Below are 17,879 nucleotides of genomic sequence, written 5' to 3'. Positions count from 1 at the left end.
CCCAAAATCTAAGCCTTGGTGATAAAAACTCACAATGTAACAAAAATAACTGAGAAAACTGGAAAGAAATTTAGTAGAAACTAGGTATAGACCAATATCTCACAATATATATCAAGATAAGATAAAATGGGTACATATTCTATACAAAAAGAGAGATATCATAAGCAAATTAAGAAAGCATAGCAAAATTTACCTGTCAGATCCATGGATAAGAGAACTTATGACTAAACAAAAATAAGAGAGGGTCACTGGGATAAATGGATAATTTTTATGGCATGAAATTTTAAAGGTTTTGCACAAACAACATCAATGTAGCCAAAATTAGAACAAGAATAAGAAAGTAGGAAAAGATCTTTATAGCAACTTTCTGTGACAAAGTCCTCATTTTTCAAATATATAGGAAACTCAGCCAAATTACTCAATTGTTATGAATAGGAAATTTTCAAACATAATCAAAGCAATGAGAGTCACATGAAAAAATTATCTAAATCGCTATTGATTAGAAACCAACTAATTTTGTACAGATAGGTACTTTTCCCTTTACTTTCTTGCCTTTTGAGATAAAGATCTCTTGATATTGCTCAACAAAGGATATGCATAGTCTTATATCCTATTGGGCATAGTTCCAAATTGTTATTGAAACAATTGAAACAACTCTGACAATAATGATATAACCTACCAAAATTTGTGGAATGCAACCAAAGCATAACTAAAGAACAGCAAATGTATATGTCTAAACATACATATACATCATCAATAAAAAAAAAGGTGTAAATCAATGGACTGGTATGCCATTAAAAAAAACTGCAAAAAGAACATATTTAAAATCTCCAGTTAAACACTTATCAGATTAGCTAATATGCCAGAAAAAGAAATAATAAATGCTGGAGGGCATGTTAAAAAATAAGGACATTAATACATATTTTCTGGAGCTGTGAACTAGTCTTAAGTACTCCAGAGAACAATTTGGAACTATGCCCAATAGGATACTTATAAGACTATGCATATCCTTTGTTTAGCAATATCAAGAGATCTTTATCTCAAAAGGCATGAAAGTAAAGGGAAAAGGACCTATCTGTACAAAAATATTTATAGCAGTGCTTTTTGTGCTGGCAAAGAATTAGAAATTAAGAGAATTATAATTATTAAGAAATTAGTTGTGGGTTGACTAAACACATTGTGATAAATGATTCTGATAGGATACTATTGTGTTCTAAGAAATGATAAGTAGGATAGTTTTGGAAAAACCTGGGAAGACTTGATGTACTGATGTACATGATGATGTACATCCCCTTCCAATAAACTTTCAATCTATGCATCAATTATGTTTCTAAAGAAAAATGAAATATAAAATTCTTAGACAAGCTGTCATTGACTAACCCAGATAATAAAGGTATTGTATGTAGTTCATAACAGAATATGATATAAAAACCATCTTGTTCAATTAGGAAGAAGAAGAAAAAAAGATCTCTTCCTGAACCACCAAATTAACTCCCTGACCAAATTAGATTAAAGGCCTACTGGGCAGCATTGCCCCTCTTCCCTCAAATGCAACATTACATTATGAGTTCCTGTAAAACAATTAATTTCTTTGAATGTCAGTTTCTGTACCCGTAAAGAGTGATATTCAACTTTTATCACCTACCTTACTAGATTCTTATAAGAATAAAATGCAAGAATTTATGTAAAGATGTTTTATAAGAGATAAAGTGCTAATAAGTACTAGTTACTTTTATTAACAACATCATGAAGTAGGGTAAAGAAAACATTATTGAAATTTAAAGAGCAATAAAACAATCCAATAATATTTTACAGATAAAGAAATAGTGCTGGAGTTTCTGGGATTGATCTCAATATTCATTACTTGTCATTTGAATTTTGACTCGTTTTAAATATGAACACATAAGTACTGATATTTTGATTGTTACTTCAAAAGGTTTTTTTTTTTCCTTTTAGATATATACCATATTAAAGATCTGCTATATTGCTTAGCATGATTTTAATATATCCAGAATCAGAACCATAACCATAAGTCTTTACCCCTGGAGGAAGCACCAAAAATGCATAGGGGAGATACATTCAATATTGGGAACAATTGGGATAAAACCCCAAGGGGAGAAAGAAACCTTGGATACTGAATGAAAGCTGCTCTAAACATGCTTCTTTTACTTTTGATATGTGGGTACAGAACACATTTTGTTAGGGTGAGTATGCAGGTAATTCATTTTTAATCTAAGCATTTTATTCAATCATAAAAATCATTATTTTTATTAAGCTAATGAATCTAAAACTTAATTTTAAAAAATTTACAACTAACCTTTAAAAACAAGGCTCAAAATATTTTCTGTATAGTGACAACCAAAAATATAAAAAGGTAACTTTTTTTTTAAATCATCTTTATCATCAACTAAATAATTAGCTAACTCAAATTGACCAAATCAAATTAAAGTTTCTTTACCTACCTATCCCAGAAGATGGAGTTTGGGGGAGAGACTGACCTCCATTGTAATTAATATCTACAATGTAATATCTTACAATAGCTAAAATCTACAATTTCCATAAAAATATAAGACACAGATGAATTAAACATTTTCTTCTAAAAGAAAAGGAAAGGAGAAAAAGTACTTTAAGAAAGATGAATGGAGCCCATAGAGGGGGTCAGAAAGTATAGGAACATAAAAAGGAAGGAAAAATTCATTAAAAGAAAAGAAAAAGGGACAAATAGAAAAATGAAAAACTTTACAATAAGAACAAAGTTTGAAGAAACAAACGATGGCTAAGAAGAGGAGGAGAAAACAATGAACAAGGATAGCAAGATAAACTGAAGCTCAACTGAAAGTTGGCAAAGGAAGTGGAAATGAGAGAGGGAGAAAAAGGGAGATCACTAGCTTTATGTACCATAAAAGCAAATGGAAACGGGAAAAGATCAAGCTCGCATAAATTTGAGATAAGTGGAGAAATCTTGACAAAGTACAAGGAGCCAACAAGCTGTCTCACCAGCACTAATTTCTTTGGGTTGGTTCAGGGGGAAGGGAGGCAGAGAAAGGTGGTGAGAAGCAAGGTGTTCTGGAGCATAAGTGGGAGCGGGGCTGTGAGCAAACACAGGCTTTCTATACATTTCTTGCATACATTCCATACCTTTTAACTAAGAGAGCAGAACAGGTGCTTAAAATATAAAGCCTCTTTTTAACCAAAAAGAAAAAAAAAGTAGCTGTGGAGTGCTTGTGATATACAGTAAACTTCAACATGCAGGCGTTAGGTTAAGAGACCTGGGATCTCATTGGTGCACAGAATTCTTCATGAAAAAACTTCGTCTCTTGATGCAAATCAACAACTCTTCTGCAAATGTTTGTGCTATGAGTTGCCTAGCAGCCCTTGCCCAGGATCATTCATGCCAATTTGCTAGCCACTACTCCCAAACTCCCCCTCTTCTATTTTGATTGATTATAATAAACAATGAGGAATAATCTATTGTTTCTTTCATGCCAAAAGACTCAAGGCTATCAGTCCCCTGTAAATTTGGTAACCTGGGAAAAGCTGCTTTGCTCTAGTTAAAGCTCTGCCTAGGTATTAAATCATTATTCAGTGGACTACCTCTCCCATTTTTAAAGGAAACTCAATAATAAATATAATTTATTTAATAAGAAATCACTTTAACACAAACATTGAAATGCATCAAATGATCATTGAAATGCATCAAATAAGAAAATATTTGCAAAGTGCTTTAGCATCTGGCATGTACTAGGAACTTAATAATATATTCTCATTCTCCCTGCCCCTCCATTTCATAGAAACAATTCTATATAGTAGTCTTAAGGATAATATAGGATTGGAAAGGTACTACACTATCTCTACTGACCTACTTCTGGCTTACAATTTTTTTTTTCCTGAAGCCAAATTTTAAAAGTTTCCAAAATTTCTCTATGACTTGTGGGAAATGTCCTTAAAATTTTCCCAAGTCTTAAACTTATCTTATGTTGGCATATTGTTGGACATGAGATGAAGAGAAACTTCTGATTCAAATACTGAAGGAATATGTCTACAAAACTCACATCAAAATATTTCCCTGGTGGAAAAGCAATTACAGACTATGAGGGCTAGAAAAGACCTTAGGAATAATCTGGCCTATCTCATTTCCCAAGAAAAAAAGCCAAGGTCTAGGGAAATGATGCAATCATGAAGTTTTACAGGGAGTGAGGAGTTTTATGTGTCCAAGTCCATTACCCTTTCCTAATCCCTAAGCAGTATTTCTTCCTAGAGCTATAATACATCACATCTTCCTAACAGTAACCCACTCTCTTGTTCTCTTTCTGGAGCAGTACATACCCTAGGACACTTAGAAGAAAGTGTCTGCCCAGAGAAAAGAGCATGATACAAAATCTCAGAGATAAAAGGGAATCTGAAAGTTACTTAATCAAACTCCCTCATTTTACACACATAAAACTGTGACCTAAAAGACATTAAGTGGCTAAGTGTTCATAGCAAAGTCAGGACCCAGAAGCTCTCTTTTTGTTGTGCTCCCCCCCCTTTTTTTTGGTGACGAACCCTTTTTTGTAGCCAGTAAAACCTATGAATCTTCTCAGAAAAGTGTCGACAAAAAATAAAATACAGTACACATAGGATTATAAAGGAAACCAATTACTTTGAAATACAGTTATTAAACCATTTTAACCACAGGTTAAGAACCCTTGGTCTAGAACTTCTTTTAAATGGAAGATAAGTGTTATTTCTCAGGTATTTTTTTTACAAGATTAGTCCTCAGTAACCAGGATGGCACAAGTCATCAGAGAGCTACCATGTCCACCTCCTGGTTTCCTTCAAGTCTTGGAGAAAGTCCCACTTTCATCAATAAGCCTTTCCCAGTCCTCCTTAATGTAAATGCCTTGCCTCTAAGACTACTCCAACAAACCTCTTTCTATATTTTTATGTACACAGTTATTGCTATGTTTTCCCCTATGAGAAAAGCTTCTTGAGATAGGATTTAGGTTTGGTCTTTCTGGAGATACTTAATAAATGCTAAGTGATGGACTTCTATGTTCCCTTCCAGTTTTGTTATTCTATAACTCTAGGTATACAAACAGAAGCACTGCTTTTCTAAAATTGTCATCATTTTACTACAGTTTTAATTTATTTTGTGAGGAGGCATAAATACAGATCTGACTTCAAAGCAAAGAGATTGGTTTTCCATTTCCTTTTCCAGCTCATTTTATATATGAAGAAACGAAAACAAACAAAACTAAGCGACTTGCCTAGGTTCACACATCTAGAAAGTTTCTGAGCCAAATTTGAACACTCAAGCTCTGCTCTCTATCCACTATAACACCTAGCTGCCTCTCAAACCAGGAAGTTCAAGTCCAGCCTCCAACATATACACACAATGGTGCCCAAGGCAAAGTCCCTAAACCTTACATCTGTTACCTCCCAGTACCAGTGTCTGACATATCACAAGTGCTTAATAAATGCTTATTGGTTTATATTTCAGTGTTCATGCTTTAGGCAAGTCTCTAATATTAAAAGTTACACAGAAGTAAAGGGAATTTGGTACTAAGAACCACAAATCCAGGAACTCTCCTTTTAATTTAAATAGTAATTGTACAGTTACTATTGCTTGTCGGGAATATCAGAGAAGAGATTTCTGTTTAGTTATATGCTGAAGGAGGTAATTTCTGAGGTCCATTCCAATTGTGTTGTAACATCCACATATGGTCATCATCCTCTAAGTCCCCTTTCCCTAACTGTTGTTCTTTGTCCTTCCTTTTCAAAGAGAACCAATGACATCACAACAGTTGTGCAAAGTCATCAGCTTCATTCTTTGGCCCAGTCATCCAAATCCAACAGCCAGACAAAAGTCAGGATGATCGATGGTGGTCCAGGATGCAGTGTACAAGCTTGTGTCCTCAATGGCTGACCAAGCTCTTAAGTCCTCCCCAGCAGGAGCTTCAACCCTCTTCATGGCCACTGGAACAAATGGTTCTCACCCACTCATTCCACCAGGAGTTTTCACAGAACTGAGGTAGGTGTCCTTCTAACTTAGCAATAGGTTTGAAGCCTGTTGGTTACTCTCAACCTGGTTTAGCCTAGGTGGTTATGTAGTTGCTGCACATAGCACAGCTTTGGATGCCTAACACATAGTAGAGTGGCTTAACTGCAAGAAGTAGGTGTTTAAAAAGAAATTATATATTACTTTAAGCCTACAAGAAATGTAGTTATGATGTATAGCATATCTGCTTAGGCCCTGGATCAAATAAGCTCTGAAAAAGTTAAAATTCTAATTGTATGCACCTTAAACTCATCTAACAATTTTTGTAAGCATAACAAAGAATAAGGTAAGTATTTTTAAGATTAACAAAATAGGTCATTTCAAACATTGATTAAGAATTTTTCCAAGATGCAGTTAAGATACTTGTTAGCCAAGTGAATCTGATATAGCATGATAATATAAGTAACATTACTATAATTCACATCAAGTAAATATACCATCCCTACAAGTTGATATACAAGGATAATGATACTGATACACCATCAGGAGGGCTTGGGCATTAAATTGCTTTTTTGCTTAAGTAATAGGTATAGAAATGGTCAGAGATAGAGGAGAATGGCAGTATGTAGTAATGCAAAGAACACTGAACTGGAAACCAAAAGGATCGACTGTTTAGGATCAAGAATTTCAAGCAAAAAGGAAAATTAGAATTCCTCTAATTCAAAGATTCTTCTCATCTATGCTGTGTTGTGGATCTCTTTAGCCATTTGGTGATATTGAAGGACTTTTTTTCAGGATAACATTTTTACTTTATTAATTTAATTTTTTGTTATTTTTAAAAACATTTTTAAAATTAAATTTTGAGTTCCAAATTCTCGCCTCTCCTGCTCAGAAAAAATTTTTAAATGTATAAAATGAAATACATAGGATTACAAATGAAACCCATCATATTTAACTGATATTTATATATATTTTATGTAATCGATAAATATATATATATATATAAATATATATAACTAACATATAATGAAAATATTTAAATCAATTTTTTAAAATTGACAGATCCCAGATTAAGAGTCTATGATTAATCCATCCTTCTTAAGTTTTGGCTCCATGATTTATTGCATTTTCTTAAACTCATAAGTATTATAATATTATGGACAGAGTGCTGGGTTTGGAGTTAGGAACTCCAAATTCTCAGGGGTAAAAATTAAAGCTCAGGCCCTTACTAGTTTTAAGACCTGGAGCCAGCTTCCTAAACTCCAGGTGTTTAAGTAAATCCTTAACTAGTAAATTCCAGTCAAGTTCAGAGTCAGGTTGCAAGGGAATTCCAAAACCCTAGATCAGAAAAAGACCATACTTTCCATGTTTAAGAAATTTTGAGCATAACGCTCAATTTTTCTGAGCCTCAGATTTTTCTAAAGTGGATAAAACTACCTGTCTTATGTATAATGCAGGATTATTTAACTACGAGGAGCAAATATCCATTCAAATTCTCTATAACTTTTAAAGTGATGTCCAAGTATAAAATATTATCATAGAAAAGAAGAGTCCACATAGGAATCATGTGGCCCAAAGTGTTTGGACTCTCTGGTTTTATCCAAACATATGGTAAAATCTCTAATGATCAGAATTTTATGAGTTAATTAGATAGCAAGTTTCTGTATGACATAAACTATAGTTAAAGATTATATACATGCAATACCAATTTTTAAAGAATTGGAATACAAAATACACTTGGATACTAACCCTATAATGAACAAAATTTAGTCTTTTTTTTCTGAGAATTTAGAAGGCACTTCAATATTATGAAGGTCTCAATCTTTGTATATTATTGCAGAAATAGTATCCATCTGGATACTAGATAAATGGGAGCCCACATAATGTAAACAGAGTCATATTGTACAAGTATCATTCACTTCAAAGAAACAGATCAAGTAAAACTTGTTAGAATCCTTACAAACTGTTAAGTCATTAGAATTGATAGAGACAATAATTATCTAATTTAGCATGGTTCAGTATGATTGATCTGATCGATTGGCTAAGATGACAGGAAAAAATAATGATAATTGTTGGAGGGGATGAGGGAAAACTGGGACACTGATACATTGTTGGTGGAACTGTGAACGAATCTAACCATTCTGGAGAGCAATCTGGAATTATGCCCAAAAAGTTATCAAACTGTGCACACCCTTTGACTCAGCAATGTTATTACTGGGCTTATACCCCAAGGAGATACTAAAGGAGAGAAAGGGACCTATATGTGCCAAAATGTTTGTGGCAGCCCTCTTTGTAGTGGCTAGAAACTGGAAAATGAATGGATGCCCATCAATTGGAGAATGGTTGGGTAAATTGTGGTATATGAATGTTATGGAATATTATTGTTCTGTAAGAAATGACCAACAGGAAGATTTCAGAAAGGCCTGGAGAGACTTACATGAACTGATGCTGAGTCAAACAAGCAGGGCCAAGAGATCATTATACACTTCAACAACAATACTATATGCTGACCAATTCTGATGGACTTGGCCATCCTCAGCAATGTGATCAACCAAATTATTTCCAATGGAGCAGTAATGAACTGAACCAGCTATACCCAGCAAAAGAACTCTGGGTGATGACTAAGAACCATTACATTGAATTCCCAATCCCTATATTTATGCCCACCTGCATTTTTTATTTCCTTCACAAGCTAATTGTTCAATATTTCAGAGTCTGATTCTTTTTGTACAGCAAAATAACGGTTTGGTCATGTATACTTATTATGTATCTAATTTATATTTTAATACATTTAACATCTACTGGTCATCTTACCATCTGGGGGAGGGGGTGGGGGAAAGAGGGGAAAAATTGGAACAAGAGGTTTGGCAATTGTCAATGCTGTAAAGTTACCCATACATATAACCTAAGTAAAAGGCTATTAAATTAAAAAAAAAAATGATTGATCTGATCTTACAAGGAGATGTTATGGGTCAGAACTTGAAACAAGGTATTAAGTGGAATTGATAGAAATAATGCTTGTGTTCACACCTTTAGGAAGCTCATATAAGCAAGAAGCTTTTAGGGCCAAAGAGTACTCTAGGAGATACAGAAGCCCACAAGCCCACTCACAGAAGCTAAGTCAGATTCATTCCATCTTCCACTTTTGTGCTGGCTGAAGCCTGAAGAAAGCAGAGGCAAAGGACAAGCTGCAAGAGCTCTTGGAACCAAGCAAAGAAATAGGCCTCTAAGAAAGCTACCTGGGCCCAAGGAAAGAGATAAGAAATAAACGTTTGGATTTTATCAGCTGGCTGTATTTGAAGTGATTATTATTCTGAACCGAAACTAAGGCTGCCTCCAGAAAACCTCCCCCAAGAAACCTGCTCTCCCAGAAAACCATCACATATTATAAAAAAAGAACACCACAAAAACTGACTGCAAAGTTAATCCTATTTTCTCATTAATGTTCATTATGAAAACCAGAGACAAAATTTTATCAGAAAAGAAACTTCCCCATAGCCTCTGAAGTCATTTTGGATTAATAAGGCATAGTCTTTTTCATAGCATGCTAGACTACATAATACAGTTATCAGCAGTTCCCACACCATGGGCCTATTAAAAAATAAGAATTCCCCCCATGTTTAAAGATTATTTCCTAACTCAGTGCTTAAAGTTTGTATAATTTGGATATCTTCTCCACATATTATAATTACTAAAAATGTAGTAAAACAGTTATGTTGGCACTGCCCAAATGTGAAACCCTATCATTAGGATTTTATTTCCCTTTACTAATTTAGATTACTAAGTAGTCTATAACTTGCAGGTATATATAAATATGTATATACACTCAAGAGTTCATGTGACTTAACCAGGATCACTTTATCCACTCTATAACATTGTCTCTCTGAATTAATATGCCCCTAGCAAGAGTCTCAGAATTTTTTCCTTAGAGAAGTATTTTGGGGATTTTTTTGAAATCAGAAGAACTTTATATATGCATTATCAACAACTCCACCCCTCCCCAGCCAACAATGTGTTGACATGCCCAGTTCATTTCAATGGCTATGAATTATCCTGATTCTGGGAAGGTTCATGTTTTCTAAATGTTCCTGTCTCTATTATTGCTTGATTAAAAATAATTTTGTTCAACAGTCAGATAGTTATCATGATTCAAACAATGCAAAAATAAGTAACTATAAGTGCCAAGTCATTCCTGGTCATGCAGGGTGACCTGTCCAAATGGAAGAGGGATTGTCAGTTTATAGAGATATGCTAATATTTCTCTTTGTGGACCACATGGTGTTGACTGCACGAAGATCTAGAATTAATAGGACCTTTTCAATAAGATTCACTGCCATTCAGAAGAGACCAATGAGCAATATACAAAGGGAGGGTGGGGGGAAGGGGAGAGAGGATATTCATGTATTTATCTTGGACAAGCAGTGCAGATGAACAATGAGTTCAGCTCAAATTAAATGGGAGGAAGCAGGCTGTCTTCCTTTTGGGAAACACCACTGCATTCAAAACAATTCCAAGCTGTTTGTTTTTGGATGCATGAAGCCTACTTTTTTTTTTTTTTTTTAAACATCAATATTTTCTTTCAATGATGTTATTTAGTCACAACTTCCAAAGGCTAAAGATTTCAAACAAATAAAGGATAACAAAGAGGCACATTATGACCTAATCTGTTATTGCTGTTTAGTCATTTTCAGTTGTATCCGACTGTGACCTCATTTGGGGTTTTCTTGGCAAAGATACTGAAGTGGTTTGCTATTTCCTCATTCCAGTTCATTTTACAGGTATGGAAACTGAGGCAAACAGGATTAAGTAACTTGCCCAAGGTCACACAGCTAGTAAGGGTCTGAGGCCAGGCCCAGCACACTCTATCCACACCACTAACTGCCCGTAACCTAAGTAAGTTATTGCATGTTATAACAATCACTTGTTATAGGAAATGTATGATTAGAAAATAAGGAAGACATTCCAAGTAGTTAAACTAAAGGGTAATAAATGGAGTGCCCACTGCTAACCATAAATGTTAAAAGATTTAGAAAAAGGTCTCTAGTACATCATTAGTAGATTCTCTAGAGCAGTGGTTCTCAAAGTATGGTCTAGAGAATCCTGGGGATCTCTGAAATCCTTTTAGAGGGGTCTACAAATTCAAAAATAGTTTTTATTTCCAATATGGTAAATGTCTATAAATATAATCCAGATAAACAAAAACGCTTTGGAGAGATCCTCAATAATTTTTAATAGGATAAAGATACTGAAAAACAAAAGTTTGAGAACTAACTCTAGTCTAGAGTTCTAAGACTTTTTTTGTGTGTGTGATATGGACTCCTTTGGCAAGCTAGTGAAACCTAGGAACCCCTTCTCAGAAAAATGTTTTTAATGAACTGAAGAAAATGCTAAATTTGGGTTAGAGATCAATAAAAATAAAGTTGTATATTATTTTTTTTCCATTCAAGTTTTATAGACCCTCCAAAATAGATACACAAATCTCAGGTTAAGAATCCCTGCTCTATGCTACATTTATGGGTGAGCAGGAACAAGAATCTAAGAGATGAGTAGTCACAGACTAGTTTCAATCTTCAGGAATTCATAGAAATATGTATTCAACCTTAGAGCCAATTAGATGACAGCTTCAAATTTCAAAACAACTATCTAACCACATTTATTTAATATGAAACAAAACAAAATAACTCTACTACATGTGTAAAACCATAAATTTTTAAAATCAAAGTTTAAATTTCATTTTCAAACTGGAATTACGATTGTTTCTAAAATGTAAATCTAAGCAGCTTAAATTCCTATGATAGAATATTTCTACCTCCAACAAACTAAATTACTAGGAAAGATGACATTCATATTGATATTACTGAGATAATCTGACTAGGATAAAGTCAATCTAGCAAGGTTTCCTGGATGACATAAATTTAGTTACTTTATAGGAAAAAAGCTACATAGATTGGGAAAGAGGGCATGTTAAGTATAAAGAAGGACATACATGAGGCAGCTAGGTGACACAGTGGATAGAGCACCAGCCCTGAAGTCAGGAGACCAGAATTCAAATCTGGTCTCAGATCCTTAACAATGCCTAGCTGTGTGACCTTGGGCAAGTCACTTAACCCCAATTGCCTCAGCTAAAAAACAAAATGTTTTATATACATACAAACATAATGTATAGGGACATACAAATAGAAAGAAATTACTCATAAAACAAGCCTTATAGAGAGAGGCAGCCATATACAGTGGATGGAGTCAGGAAAATTTGGAGCTGAAACCAGTCTGAAAAACTTACAACTAGGGAAGATCATTTATAATATCACTGTGCCTCAGTATCCTCATTCATATAATAATAGCACCTTTGAAATCTATGACAAATCTCTCTGACACGATTGTTTCGAGGATCAAGTGAGATAATAATTGTAAAGTATTTTACAAGCCTTAAAATATTAAAGGCTAGCTCTTACATACATGTACACACAGACCAGTGTAGTAAGAGTTCATACAGGGAAATAAAGCATTAAAATTTTTGGATTCTTAAACACAATAAGACAGTTTGACAGCTGAGTATAGAACAGATTGGATCTTGAAAGTGTCTCTAAGCAGATGACAAGAAGCCTAACATTCTGGAATCTGCCAGTTAAATCAAATTACAAACTAAAGTATTTGTTGTTATTGGAACTTGGTTCTGTTTTTTTGGTTTTTTTTTTTTTTTTTTTTTTTTTTGTGAAAAGCATTTATATTCTAGGCTTTCCATTCAAAATTATAAGAAAATGTCTGTTATCACCTATTTTCTCTTATCTTAGTGCTTCCAGATAATTCATTTTTCAATTTCAAAAGTCCTAAAATAACTGTAAGAACAAATTAGGGAAAAATTTTAAAAACTAGAAAATTCATAATATGTTTTTAATTCTTTGGTATTGTAGTTGAGTATACCAACTGTGGCTTCCAAACCTCACCAGGTTAGCAAAGGTTGAACTCAAATAGCTACAGAAGACTTGTTACCTATGAAACTAACCAAGTGGTTGAGAGGCTATCTAAACATGATATTAAATGGAAAGACTGACCAGTGTCCCATTCATATGCTCATTGCTCTTATTGTACATTATTTGAAGACTGAAATCTGACCCTAAATTAAAACAATAAAGCAATAAAATCAGTACCAAGTCCAAAGGGAGGAGTTCATAGCTTATTCATGCATGCAGAGTAGGACAGAACCTCAATAAATCAGACCAAGAACTAGAAGTCTTAAATATCATTAATTGATCAAAGCCATTCCAGAATTTCATAGGTGAGAGAAATTAAGTGACTTGCTCATGGTCACAAAACTAATATATGTGTCACAGGTAAAACATAAACCCAGTTCTTCCTAGCAGTAAGTGGGAGCCAGGTAGCGCAGTAGATAGAGCAATGGGTTTAGAATCAGGAAGACTAGAGTAATCCAGTCTCAAACACTTAACTATGTGACCTAAATTGCAAGTAATAAGCAAATGACTATCAAGTTATTTAATTAATTCTGTTTGCCTCACTTTTCTCATCTGTAAAACAAAATGGAGAAGTCAATGGCAAACCAGTATTTTTGTCAAGAAAACCCCAAATGGAGTCATGAAGAATTGAATTATTATTGCAATCCAATAAGACTTTTGCTACCACAATATAAAAAGAATATAAAAATACATAAATATAAATAAGAATATAAAAGGTATAGGGTTATGTGTTCAAGACGAAGGATTCCTTTCCCCAACTCATTAGGATACACTCTCTCTCCTTTCCCTTCAGAAAAGAAGGGTATTAAGGCTACCCAATCTCTCAAACTACAAGAGATACCAGTCTAGCTAGCCTCACTGATCAAATGATAAGGTCATAGCACAAATTTGAGCGTTAGCTTCCCAATTTTCCGGCAAATGTTTTGGGAATAGGAGGTTTCTGTCACTGGTCTCTCTTTGAAGAGTCTGAACCGTTGGTAGTGCCACTCCTTTTTTGACCACCTGGGATACCAAGCAAAAAGGAGATTGGATCGTTTCCTAACTGTAAACTGAGGTTGAATTTATTTGGGAAAAATATTTATTCATAAGAAATGTTATTATATAGACATGACACAAACTAAATGCTACCTAGCAAAGTTCCTACATGGTGGCTAGATAAGAATTGCTTATAATTAACATACAGATCTAGAGCCTAAGCTGGGCTAGCCTTGTCTTAATAAAGTACTTGAGCTTCTAAAGCTCAGAAACAGGTTGTACTTTTAAAAATGTAAATAATTTTCTTCTGGAAAGCATGACACTTTGTATGGAACTTATTTTTTAAATGTCAAAGCAAATTAACTCAGTTCTGCAGATTTTGGGACATTAAAGTGTTCTTATATCTGATAACACAGTATCCAAACATATTAAAAATCTGATTTCTTTATTATGAACATTTTGGATTTAAATAGGTTAAAATCATTTGCTTTAGTAATTTTGCTAGCAGAAAGCAGAGAAATGAAATTGTACTAGAAAAATTTCTTAAAACCAAGTCAATGCTATGCTCCACTTAAGAGTCAACTAAATATTTAAAGCAGAAGGGAAGGAGATTGTAAAAAATAAGAAGCTGAAAATCCCAGCCAGATGAGGAGGGTGAGACACAAAATGTGGCATATTAGAGAAAGCATTATGCATGAACAGGATTAAAAAAAGGATGGGAAATGTATGCTGACATATACATCAAGGAGATCTTCAATTTTTAAAATGAAAAATTTTTGTAAATTTTATAGTTAATTTTCTCTTGCATTTTTCTACACTTCCAGATGTATTCTTCTGGCAGCATTTTACCATTTACTTTTTTGAATCTTAAGACTATTTGTCCTAATGGGCACAATTAATGCAAATGTATTATTCTCATCAAATCTTATTAAGACAAGTCTAAATGGTAGACTCATTTTAATAATAATGTCTTAGAGACATTCCTCTCAGCCCCCCCCCCCCCCCAGGCAATAGAGAGCTTTTTTCAGAAAATGTGGATTCTGTTGCATATACATCAGTATATGCATAGTTCAGCATATCACTAATAAGTTAAATTTGCATAGAAGATTCCCCCCCCCCTATTAAACTTACAAATAAAAAGTTCTAATTATCTAAAGAGCCCTAGGCGTTACTTAACCTCTTCCTCTCCAGGTTACCAGAGGGTGCCTATTTATTTTTACGGGCATTGGTGTGAAAAGTCAAGGAATGAGTCAAGTCCTAGAAACAGATAGCCAGTGTCAAAGCTAGCTATTTTCTCCTAAAAATGGAACAAGAGTTTTCCCAGCTAAGCTGGGCCTTCCAGAATCTCAAAGCTCCATGTAAACTAATATGCAATTTCAATCATTATTTCCAGGAGAAAAAGCTCCAGGGAATGAGAACCACTGTAGTAGGACTTGGGGATTTGAAACAGGCTAATAGTATAAAAGGTCAATTTGGGCAGAGTTCTTGTAATAGAGACTACAAATACAGCACATGAGATTAAAAAGGCGGTTCTATGGTTTCTAATATCCTGAGCAGACTTTTAGTGTTATCCGAGTTCTGAAGCAAGCGTTATTTCTAAATTAGGGATATGAGGTTTTTGGTATCTGATATCTATTTTTCACTTAAAACACACACAGCAATAACTTGTAAGTTTCAAAACCCCCGTTTTTCTTTTCTTTTTTTTTTCTTTTCTTTTTTCTTAAACCCCCGTTTTTCTTTTCTTTTCTCTTTTTTATTAAACGCCCGTTTTTCTTTTCTTTTTTTTCTTTTTTTTTAAACCCCCGTTTTTCTTTTCTTTTTTTTTTTCCTTTTCTTTTTTTTTTTTTTTAAACCCCCGTTTTCTAATGAGGAAAAATTCTGCGTCTTTTTCTGGTAACCTGATTGATGTGGGGGTTGGGGCTTATTATCTAAAATTCCTCCCAGGAAAGGGAAGGGGCAAATGAACACATTCAGGGACAGCAAAAGCGCAAGTTTTCCGCTTACAGTATAATTAGCCTCCCCAGAAAATTTGCATGATCTTTCTCTGACTCTACCCAAATTATCAGGCTACCTTTTGTTTGTTTTTCTTTTTGCACGTCTAGTTACACTGTAACAGAGAGGAGAATTCTGTGGGAAACTCGGAAAAACTAAAGTTTCTTTCTTTAAAAAAAAAAAAAAAAAAAAGATGCCCAAACGCAGATAAAAGCTCAAGACCGCGGGAGCCGCCTGACAGTCCCGTAAGGCATTTGCTAGAAGGGGTCTGAACGCCCCCTGGCCCGGGCTGTTACACGCCGGGAGGGAGTCTCCCCCTTCAGGGCGGCCTGGGTCAGCCCGGCCCGTTAGGGCTTTCAAGTGTCTATTGCGGTCCGCTCTCCTGCGTCATCGGCACCAAAGCACCGGCTCTGCTCACAGTTCGCGGCCCTCCCAGCGTCCCGGAACGGAGGCGGAGATGGGGGCGGGGGTCCCTTCTTTTCCAGCCTCCTCCCCCTCCCCCGCCGGGTCAGCAGCCGCCCAAGCCCCAGGCTCGGGTCGCCTCGCAGCGCGCAGTTCAGCTCCCCGCAGTGGGGGAGGGGGAGAAGGGTCCCGCTTACCTCTCCCGGCCGAGAGCCCTCCAGGCTCGGGGAGTCAGCTCGGGGAGGGGGCCGACCGCTGCGGAGAGAGGGAAAGAGCCCGAGGCCAGACGCTGGCAGGGGGCTCCCTCCCCTTAAAAAGCGAAGCCGCCGCCCCCCCGCACGCCGTGCGTGCACCCCCTGCCGGGAGGGGTGATTGCCTGCCCCGGGCTCGCTGGGCTGCCCGACCGCTCCCGCCCGGCCGTTACCTCACCTTCCCAGGCTGCGTCGGAGGCTTGTGCCGCATCGGGGCACACTGGGAGGGGGAGGAGGGGGAGGGGGAGGGCGTGGGCCCGGGGAAGCATCCAGCTCCCAGCCCAGGGGCGCAGTTCCGAGCTCCCCCGCAGGCCGGGAGTCCTCCGGGGGCCACCGCGTCGCCCTTGGCCCCGGACCTCCCCCGCAGCCGGCGGCGCCCTTGGGCGAAAAAGGGAGAAGTGACGCCGCGGGCCGGGCCGCGGCCGCATCTGTGCGCTCCAGATGCGGCGTGGGGGCCGCTAGAATTGCGGCTCCGGGCCGGGAAGGGCGGACCTAGAGGGGAAAAGCCAGGGGAAGAGAGGAGGAGCGGGGTCTACGGTACCTCGATGACGCTGCGGTGTTCTCCTCCAGAAAAGCCACCGGATGGGGGAAGCGGCTCGCTGTGCGGGAGGCGCAGGGCGCCCTCGGGACGGGGAAGCTCGGGTCCCGCCGACGCGCGGGGGGAAGCCGATCCACGCTCTACCCGAGGGTTTTATGTGGACAAGAAGGGAGCCCAGAGGCAGAGGAGGCTTTGCGCACTGGGGACTCGCTCTTCTGAGGCGCTCGCTGGGAGAGAGGGCGCTGTGCCTACCCGGCAGCAAAGGCTGGGATGAGGAGAGCTGCCAAAGTTCCCGGGCCAAGGTCGTCCCTGATTTTGCACTTGCCTTTCCTCCTCCCTCGCTCCCTCCCTCCCTCCCTCCCCCCCCCCCCCTCCCCCCCCCAGGTGGGGCGGAGTGGCGCAATACTTGTTAAATCTGACAGCCCCGCATCCCGTGGGCTTTTTTTGCGACGTTGCCCTTTCTCTGGGTAGCGTCCGAGTGTTCTTCAGGGGCGAGTATGACCTAGAAAAGCTTCATTATCACTTAGCCACGTCCCACACACTTTAAACAACAACAACAACTTGTTTAAGGTCAAAATCTCTAAAACTGCAGTTAATATGAAGGTGATAGAGAATCGTGAAGCGCGTGTGGTACCCGATGAGCCCAGTGAGGACCGCTTACCCAACAGGCCGTAACATGTTTCGATGCCAAAGAATTTAGACTTTATAGATCGCATCGTTTAACCTTTGATAACTTGGGCCAGAGAAATAAGGACTTGTTTGATAGTAAA

At 37.2% G+C, this 17,879-nt stretch overlaps 1 protein-coding gene across 6 annotated transcripts in view; it reads right to left on the bottom strand.

Moving 5' to 3' along the window:
* ST3GAL6 (ST3 beta-galactoside alpha-2,3-sialyltransferase 6) overlaps positions 1-17,879 on the bottom strand; it is a 112,029-nt gene that overhangs the window by 57,528 nt on the left and 36,622 nt on the right. Inside the window, exon 1 of one of the 6 annotated variants that reach the window (XM_031959550.1) lies at positions 17,113-17,449. The exons of 1 other annotated variant lie outside the window; for it this stretch is intronic. The gene's annotated coding sequence lies outside the window, so the exon portion shown is untranslated. Of the gene's footprint in view, positions 1-16,517; positions 16,596-16,749; positions 17,057-17,112; positions 17,450-17,879 lie in introns of those variants that run through there. 4 more of the 6 variants (XM_031959551.1, XM_031959545.1, XM_031959548.1 and 1 more) reach the window with 4 other exon arrangements.

This window comes from Sarcophilus harrisii, chromosome 3, assembly GCF_902635505.1.
Source record: "Sarcophilus harrisii chromosome 3, mSarHar1.11, whole genome shotgun sequence".
Taxonomy (NCBI): Eukaryota; Metazoa; Chordata; class Mammalia; order Dasyuromorphia; family Dasyuridae; genus Sarcophilus; species Sarcophilus harrisii.
This window is presented reverse-complemented; position numbering and strand designations above follow the sequence as displayed.